The sequence below is a fragment of the Arvicola amphibius genome, chromosome 9 (genome assembly GCF_903992535.2).
Source record: "Arvicola amphibius chromosome 9, mArvAmp1.2, whole genome shotgun sequence".
Classification (NCBI taxonomy): domain Eukaryota; kingdom Metazoa; phylum Chordata; class Mammalia; order Rodentia; family Cricetidae; genus Arvicola; species Arvicola amphibius.
The window spans coordinates 69,203,098-69,211,954 of record NC_052055.2 but is presented as its reverse complement, the minus strand read 5'-3'; positions in this window follow the sequence as shown (position 1 = coordinate 69,211,954).

The window sequence follows — 8,857 nt, the reverse complement described above, 5'->3', positions numbered from 1 at the left end:
ACAAACCTTAAAACAGGAAATATTTGAAAAAAGATTGCAGCTGGAGAAAAAGATGGTGTGGAAGAAGAAGAGACATGGAGGAGGGGACAGGAAAAGGGCCTGCCGAGTAACAGGCGTGACCTTGAATATAGTCCGCACACTTGAGAATCTCACAATGAAGTTCGTTGCTTTGCCTTTTATTTTGTATTATTAACATGTGCTAGTTTAAAGATTTATGTTTATTATTATTGTTTAAAAATTATGTGTATGCATGTGTGTCTGTGTGAGGTTATTTATGCACATGTGGCTGCAGTGTCTTTGGAGGCCAGAAGAGGGCATCAGACCCCCTGAAGCTGGAGTTACAGGCAGTTGTGACTACCTGACAGGGGTGCTAGGAATTCAGTTCAGGTCCTCTGCCAGAACAGTGTGGGTTCTTAACTGGCTGTCTCTCCAGTCACATGTACTAATTAAAAAAAAGAGCAAATGAGGGCGATGAGGATGTTTAAATAACCTGTAAGATCGTTTCTCCCGTCGTTATCTTCTAAACAATATAGTGTAAGAACTATTTACACAATGTTTCCATAGCATTGGGCATTATAAGCCATCTGGAGATGGTTTCAAATATACAGGTGTTTTGAAAGAAATGGTGCCCAAAGGGAATGGCACTATCGGGAGCTGTGGCCTTGCTGGAGGAAGTATGTCACTGTGGAGGTGGACTGTGATGTTTTATATATGCGGAAGCTGTGCCCAGTGAGACAGACCACTTGCTGTTGCCTCTGAGTCAAGATGTAAGGGCTCTCAGCTGCAGCACCATGTCTGCCTGCACACCTCTCTGTCTCACCATGATGATAATGGACTGAACTTCTGAAAATGTAAACCACCTCAATTAAATTGTTTTCATTTACAAGAGTTGTGATGACCATGGTGTTTTTTTTTTACAGCAATAAAAACCCTAAGACAAGAGAGATATGTATGTGTGTATAAATATAATAAATAAAAATATAATTGCCTTATCTTTTAGTTAGCCTGGTTATTTCCCTGAATTGAGCTACCATCTACAGTTGCTGCCCAATGTGGGGCTCAAACCCATGGCCCTGAGATTAAGAGTCCCATGCTCTACCGACTGAGCTAGTTGGGCTGGAAAATACACCCAGAAATAGATTATATAATGCTTTATTAACCTTGAATTTTCTTAATGCTAATGAGAAAGGAACAATGGCAGCAGAGAGGCATTGGATAATGGAAGAAAACTTCTAAGTTGAATCAACCAGTTTATTTCAAGGATGTGTTGACCTCACAATGGAAACCAGGAGATGTGCTATGTTGGGGAAGGGGTTTCACTCTTATTTCCACAGGAGAAGAAAAACTATGGATACCATCAAAATTATTAAAGATTCGCTTTGAAAAAGAGAAAAAATTTTAAAAGAGTTTTAAAAAGCTCATTCACAATGGTGACAACCATATGAGTGGTAAGGAAACCATATAGGGTTGGGGCATGGTTCTGCTCTTGTCTTTACAGGAAAATACACATCTTCAAAAATTCAAGAGACCCGAGATGTTTGGATGCTTACAGAAAGAAAAATAAATATCCAGTAAGGATCATTGAGAAAAAGGAATATGAATTATGAGGATAGGTGATCAAAACATATACATTTAAATACACACACACACAGCTGGCTTTGGAGTTGGACAATGGCTCTGTACTTCTCTAAATCCAAGCATGTTGTTAAAAGAAACATTCAGAGTTTCTGTCTCATGTCAGGAGCCATCTGGTATGGGACAGAAAGAAAACTTTAGGAAAAATTTTACTTTCTCCATGACTATTTTGTCTATATTGTATTCTTCATTGAATGTATGTCTATATGAATAATGTTTAACTTTTCCATGATGAACAATAGAGTTTCCTATAGATCCTTTTCCTGCAGTAATCTTTGAAGTTTCCAGGAAGAAGATGGGGCCCCACAGCAACAACTCCACCTGTTTGAGATGATATCATGATGCTGATAAGACTGGTTTTTGTGTACCAGCTGCTGAAACGCACCTTCTCATGATGTTATGGCCAGAACTCCAAATAAAAACTTTGGAAAAACCCCTATTGACTTGGAAATTATTTGCAACTATACTAGACAGTAGTCTTGAAACTTAACCACCACTCTACTTTACCAGGATCCCATAAAGAGACCATCACCCCTATGACAGCAGGAAGCAATTTAGAGGACGATGTTCCCTCTCCCAAAAAGTTTGTCCTCAGGGTTGGGAACACTGTTTAGAGGTTGTCAATTATTACTTTTATAAGGTAGAGGGTTGGGGTGGAAACTATGTAGGTTCAGAGATTTTAAAAAAGGGATAATAATAGTGGGTAATAGAGTGAATACTTGTGAGCTATTATTTATAGATAATTTACATTGGTATAGTTTTCTTGTATATTGATACAAGTTAAAATTATATTTGTTATTTCTGTTTACAATATTTGTACACCTATGCAAACTTATTCTGCAAGATTGTATATATGCATGTTTCTATCTCTGTTTAAGACATTGTGTATATTGATACAACTTTTAGGATATATTTTCTTACTGTATTATATATTATTCTTACCTCTGATCAAGATACTTACATGTTGTTTACATTTTGAGGTCATTTTCCTGATTTGCTGCACATTTGTTTACAGATTATTTAATATTCTGACATGAAGTCTTAGTCTGTAAGTTATACAAGTATTAAGTATTATAGGTCAATAGTTGTTCATTTGTTATACATATAGGCAGATTAATTAGGTTCTTTAGATATATAGAGATTGTATTCTGCCTAGATAGCTAATCTTCAACCACTTCAAGGGTCTGTAGAATTTGGCATTTAAATTCTTTAGGGTTCTGTTGACATGAGACATAATTGCTGCTGACAGAACCAATCTGTTTCTGAGAGCACCAAAGACACTCCACTTGGAGTTTGTTTTCTTCTTGGCACAATTGGCTTTTGGGCAAGGAACTGCCCATGACTCAACCACTGACAAAGTTCATGGTGTCTGGAATGGATAAGCAGGACACAAGGAGAAGGACTGCCAAACCTTGCCAAGACACAGTAAAACAATTCTGAAAAGTTTCCTGCCTCTGAAAATGGCCTGTCAGTTATCCTAGGCCTTAGCCAAAGTTGGTTGCTTCAATGTTGCAAATGACACTTTGAGTGATTGCTCAGGTAGCCAGTTGTCTCTGTCATATATTGCTCACTTTGGAAGCTGCTTGACTGTACTTCCTGCCTACTCAAGTAATATTATCTCTCTTCTCAGGCCTTCGATGGGGTAGAAGATTAGATAGTAGTAGTGATCTTCCTCTCATGATTTAGCCAAGCCTATTTCCAATGCAAGATTTAGACGCTTTGGAATAGAATGTTTATTAAAACATTTGTCATGTGTTCCTTGTTTAATATTGCTTATGTTGTTCGTAATTTTATACTTGATATCTGTTCCTATTGTATATAGTTGTATTGGGTATGGATTGCTCTTGTTTAGACAAAAGGGGGAGGTGATAGGGAAGTATTGTTAACCAATTATCTTTAAGAGGTGGGACCAGGTTAGGGTGTGGCTTTCTGGGACTTGAGAAAAAAATGGGTGCTTTAGTCCAGGTGCTCTCTCCCTCTGTGGTTCCCTCGCAGCACAGCTGAGCTTGGACTTCTTGCTCCTGCTTCATGAGTTTTTCCCTTATAATAAATAAAAATATAATTGCTTTATCTTTTAGCTAGCCTGGTTATTTCCTGAATTGAGCTAACTTCTACGGGGGAGGGGGAGGGGGTTGGAAGATTCACTCTGAGAATGGCACTAATCCATGAACTGGTGCCCCAGACTGAATGAAAAGGAGGCAGCAAGCCGAGAAGCAACATTCATCTCTGCTTCCTGAGTGTAGATGTTGGCCTTGAGCTCCTGTGGAGTGAGTTCCTTCCATATTCTGGCCACTGTGCAGGAAGCACTCATTCACCTGGTACCCTGCAGAGGCTCTCTGATGCTCTTAATGGGTGTGGAAGCTCAGGCGCTGTGATGATGTGACAGACAGAATTCACTGTTTTCTTTCCAGGCCTGTATCCCCTTCAGCTCTCTGGAGACTCATGGCTGGTGGATGGGCACCTCCCTAGGACAGTCCCCATGTACAAAAGGACACTGCAAGCCTCTGTCTTGTTCAGGCCACAGGATCCTTGCTAAGGGGACAATGGGTGGAGGTGAAGCCCTCAGCATATAAGTACTAAGGGACCATGTTCTCCTGTCCATGTAGGACAATTAACCTTTTCTTACTTTTATGTTTTGCCCATCACCAGTCCTCAACCTTACCTTCAGTATTCTCTGAAGTAGAAGAAGAGATAATTCTGGACTCAGTTTGCATTTATGCAATGATAACTCTTACTCTTGATACTTGCCAACGATGTCTTGTTTTCCAAACTGTCTCAGAGAGTGCTCACACCATCCTGTTCTGTAGGCTTGCTGTCATTCATAGGAGGAAGCCGAGGCATAGACGGATTAAGTGGATAGGTTCAACGTGATGGGGCCAACCCAGCTAGGTATTTGAACCAGGTCTGACTCCAAGGCTAGTGCTCTTAATTTCACTTGTGCTCATTGTTTAAAGATTTAGGGTGAATAAAAGAAGTCAAGGACAAGATTGTCTTCTTACTTCTTGGTCCTCTTCCTAAGAAATGATACTAAGATTTCTGGAGCATTCTTTCAGAGTTACACATATTAAATAAGTAGGGGAATGGCATGCACTCCCTTTCCCCACATTCTTCTTTTTTTTTTTTTTTTCTCATGGTTTATTTTTTTTTTATATTTAAAATTTTCCATCTCCTTCCCTCCTCCTCCCCCCTCCCTCCCCTCCTTCTCCCCCTTCTCTCCCCTCCTTCTCCCCCTTCCCTCCCCTCCCCTCCACCCATACCTCCCCTCCCTCCCTCTCAAGGCCAAGGAGCCATCAGGGATCCCCACTCTATGCTAAGACCAAGGTCCTCCCAACTCCCCCCAGGTCCAGGAAGGTGATCGACCAAGCTGAGAAGGCTCCCACAGAGCCCGTCCATGAAGAACAATCAGAGCCCAGAGCCATTGTCCTTTGCTTCTCAGTCAGCCCCCGCTGTTGGCCACACTCAGAGAGACGGGTTTGGTCGCATGTTCCATCAGTCCCATTCCAACTGGAGTTGGTGATCTCCCATTAGTTCTGTCCCACCGTCTCCATGAGTGAACGCACCCCTCTCGTTCCTGACTTTCTCCCTCATGTTCTCGCTCCTTCTGCTCCTCATCGGGACCTTGGGAGCTCAGTCCAGTGCTCCAATGTGGGGCTCCGTCACCTTCCCCATCTGTCGCCAGCTGGAGGTTCCCTCACGGTCCTGACTTTCTTTCTCATGTTCTCTCTCCTTCTGCTCCTCATCAGGACCTTGGGAGCTCCGTCCGGTGCTCCAAGGTGGGGCTCTGTCATTTTCTTCATCTATCGTCAGGTGGAGGTTCTATGGTGATATGCAAGAAATTCATCAGTATGGCTATAGGAACTGGCCTTTTCAGGCTCCCTCTCCTCAGCTGCCCAAGGAACTAACTGGGGGCGTCTCCCTGGAAACCTGGGAACCCCTCTAGGGTCAAGTCTCTTGACAACCCTCCGGTAGCTCCTTAAATTAAGATATATGCTTCCCTGCTCTCATATCCACCCTTCCTATATCCCAAGCACCCCATTCCTCCGAGCTCCCCCCGCTCTCCCCTTCACACTTTTCTCTCCCCATCTTCCCTTGGCCCAGTCTTGCCCAACCCTCAAGTTCCCAATTTTGCCTGGCGATCGTGTCTACTTCCAATATCCAGGAGGATTACTATATCTTTTTTGGGAGTTCACCTTCTTATTGTCTTCTCAAGGATCCCAAACTTATAGGCTCGATGTCCTTTAATCATGGCTAGAAACCGAATATGAGTGAGTACATCCCATGTTCATCTTTATGGGTCTGGGTTACCTCACTCAGAATAGTGTTTTCTATTTCCATCCATTTGCCTGCAAAATTCAAGATGTCATTGTTTTTTACCGCTGAGTAGTATTCTAGCATGTATATATTCCACAGTTTCTTCATCCATTCTTCCACTGAAGGGCATCTAGGCTGTCTCCAGGATCTGGCTATTACAAATAATGCTGCTATGAACATAGATGAGCATATGCTTTTGTTGTATGATTGGGCATCTCTTGGGTAGATTCCCAATAGTGGAATTGCTGGGTCCTGGGGTAGGTTGATCCCGAATTTCCTGAGAAACCGCCACACTGCTTTCCAAAGTGGTTGCACAAGTTTGCATTCCCACCAGCAATGGATGAGTGTGCCCCTTACCCCACAACCTCTCCAGCAAAGGTTATTATTGGTGTTTTGGATTTTAGCCAATCTGACAGGTGTGAGATGATATCTCAAAGTTGTTTTGATTTGCATTTCCCTGATAGCTAGGGAGGTTGAGCATGACCTTAAGTGTCTTTTGGCCATTCGAACTTCTTCTGTTGAGAATTCTCTGTTCAGTTCATCGCCCCATTTTTTAATTGGGTTAATTGGCATTTTACCGTCTAGTCTCTTGAGTTCCTTATATATTTTAGAGATCAGACCTTTGTCAGTTGCAGGGTTGGTGAAGATCTTTTCCCAGTCAGTAGGCTGCCTTTGTGTCTTAGTGACAATGTCCTTTGCTTTACAGAAGCTGCTCAACTTCAGGAGGTCCCATTTATTCAATGTTGCCCTTAAAGTCTGTGCAGCTGGGGTTATGCATAGGAAACGGTTCCCTGTGCCCATTTGTTGTAGAGTACTTCCCACTTTCTCCTCTATCAATCTCAATGTGTTCAAATTAATATTGAGGTCTTTAATCCATTTGGACTTGAGTTTTGTGCATGGTGATAGATATGGATCTACTTTCATTCTTCTACAGGTTGACATCCAGTTATGCCAGCACCATTTGTTGAAGATGCCCTCTTTTTTCCATTGTGTACTTTTGGCTCCTTTATCAAAAATCAGGTGTTCATAGGTTTGTGGTTTAAGATCCGGGTCTTCTATACGATTCCATTGGTCAACTTCTCTGTTCTTATGCCAATACCAAGCCGTTTTCAATACTGTAGCTCTGTAATAGAGTTTGAAGTCAGGGATGGTAATGCCTCCAGAAGTACCTTTATTGTATAAGATTTTTTTGGCTATCCTGGGTTTCTTGTTCCCCACATTCTTCTGTAGTTCCTGCTTTCCACTTAGGAATGGCTCATTGTGCTGGTGTATTTTTGTCAACTTGACACCCCTGGGCAGAAGGAACTGCAACTGAAGAACTGTCTCCACCAGGCATGCCCAAACCCCTGTGGGCAATGCCATCCTCAGTCAGAAGCCCTTGGGTTTGCTAAAAGAGGAAGAACAAGCAAGTCAGTGAGCAGGGCCCTCCATGACCTCAGCTCCAGTTCCTGCCTCCAGGTCTGACCCTGCTCCTTCTCAACAATGGACCTAGACCAAGCGAACCCTCTCTTCCTCCACACTGCTTTGGTTGTGGTGTTTATCATAGCAATGGAAAACAAGCTAGAACTTTCCATAACAGTCACAAATTTCCCTCTGATGCAGTGCTGGGAACTCATCCTAGGTTCTCAGTGCTAAGTGTGTGCTTGACTGCTGAGCTCTGGTCCCAGTCAAGATTCTCTTAAAAAAATGTTCTTAACCTTTATTGTGTGCATGTGTGTCTGTGCGAGAGCAAGAGATCATGGGTGGCTGTCAGAAGACAACTGGTCAGAGCTGTTTTTTTTTTTTCTTCTGAAGTCTCATACTTGTTTAATCACTTTGGGAGAACTTTTTTATTAAAAATTTCCATCTCCTCCCCTCCTCTTTCCCCTTCCCTCCCCTCCCTTCCCCCATACCCCAACTCCGTCCCTCTCCAGGCCAAGGAGCCATCAGGGTTCCCTACTCTATGTTAAGTCCAAGGTCCTCTCAACTTCCCCCAGGTCCAGGAAGGTGAGCAACCAAGCTGAAAAGGCTCACACAGAGCCCGTCCATGCCGTAGAATCCAATCCCATTGCCATTGCCCTTGGCTTCTCAGTCAGCGTCCACCATCGGCCACATTCAGAGAGTCCAGTTTGGTCGCATGTTCCATCAGTCCCATTCCAACTGGAGTTGGTGATCTCCCGTTAGTTCTGTCCCACGGTCTCCATGGGCGAACGCGCCCCTCAAGGTCCTGACTTTCTTTCTCATGTTCCCTCTCCTTCTGCTCCTCATCAGGACCTTGGGAGCTCAGTCCGGTGCTCCAATGTGGGGCTCTGTCATTTCCTCCATCCACTGCCAGGTGAAAGTTCTATGGTGATATGCAAGAAATTCATCAGCATGGCTATAGGATCTGGACTTTTCCAGCTCCCTCTCCTCACCTGCCCAAGGAACTAGCTGGGGGTATCTCCCTGGAAACCCGGGAACCCCTCTAGAGTCAAGTCTCTTGACAACCCTCAGATGGCTCCCTTAATTAAGATATATGCTTCCCTGCTCCCATATCCACCCTTCCTATATCCCAAGCATCCCATTCCTCCGAGCTCTCCCCATTCTCCCCTTCACGCTTTTCTCTCCTCATCTCCCCTTGGCCCCGACCCACCCCACCCCCAAGTTCCCAATTTTTGCTCGGTGATCTTGTCTACTTTCAATATCCATAAGGATTACTATATGTTTTTCTTTGGGTTCACCTTCTTATTATCTTCTCAAGGATCCCGAATTATATGCTTGATGTCCTTTAATTATGGCTAGAAACCAATTATGAGTGAGTACATCCCATGTTCATCTTTTTGGGTCTGGGTTACCTCACTCAGAATAGTGTTTTCTATTTCCATCCATTTGCATGTAAAATTCAAGATGTCATTGTTCTTTACCGCTGAGTAGTATTCTAACATGTATATAT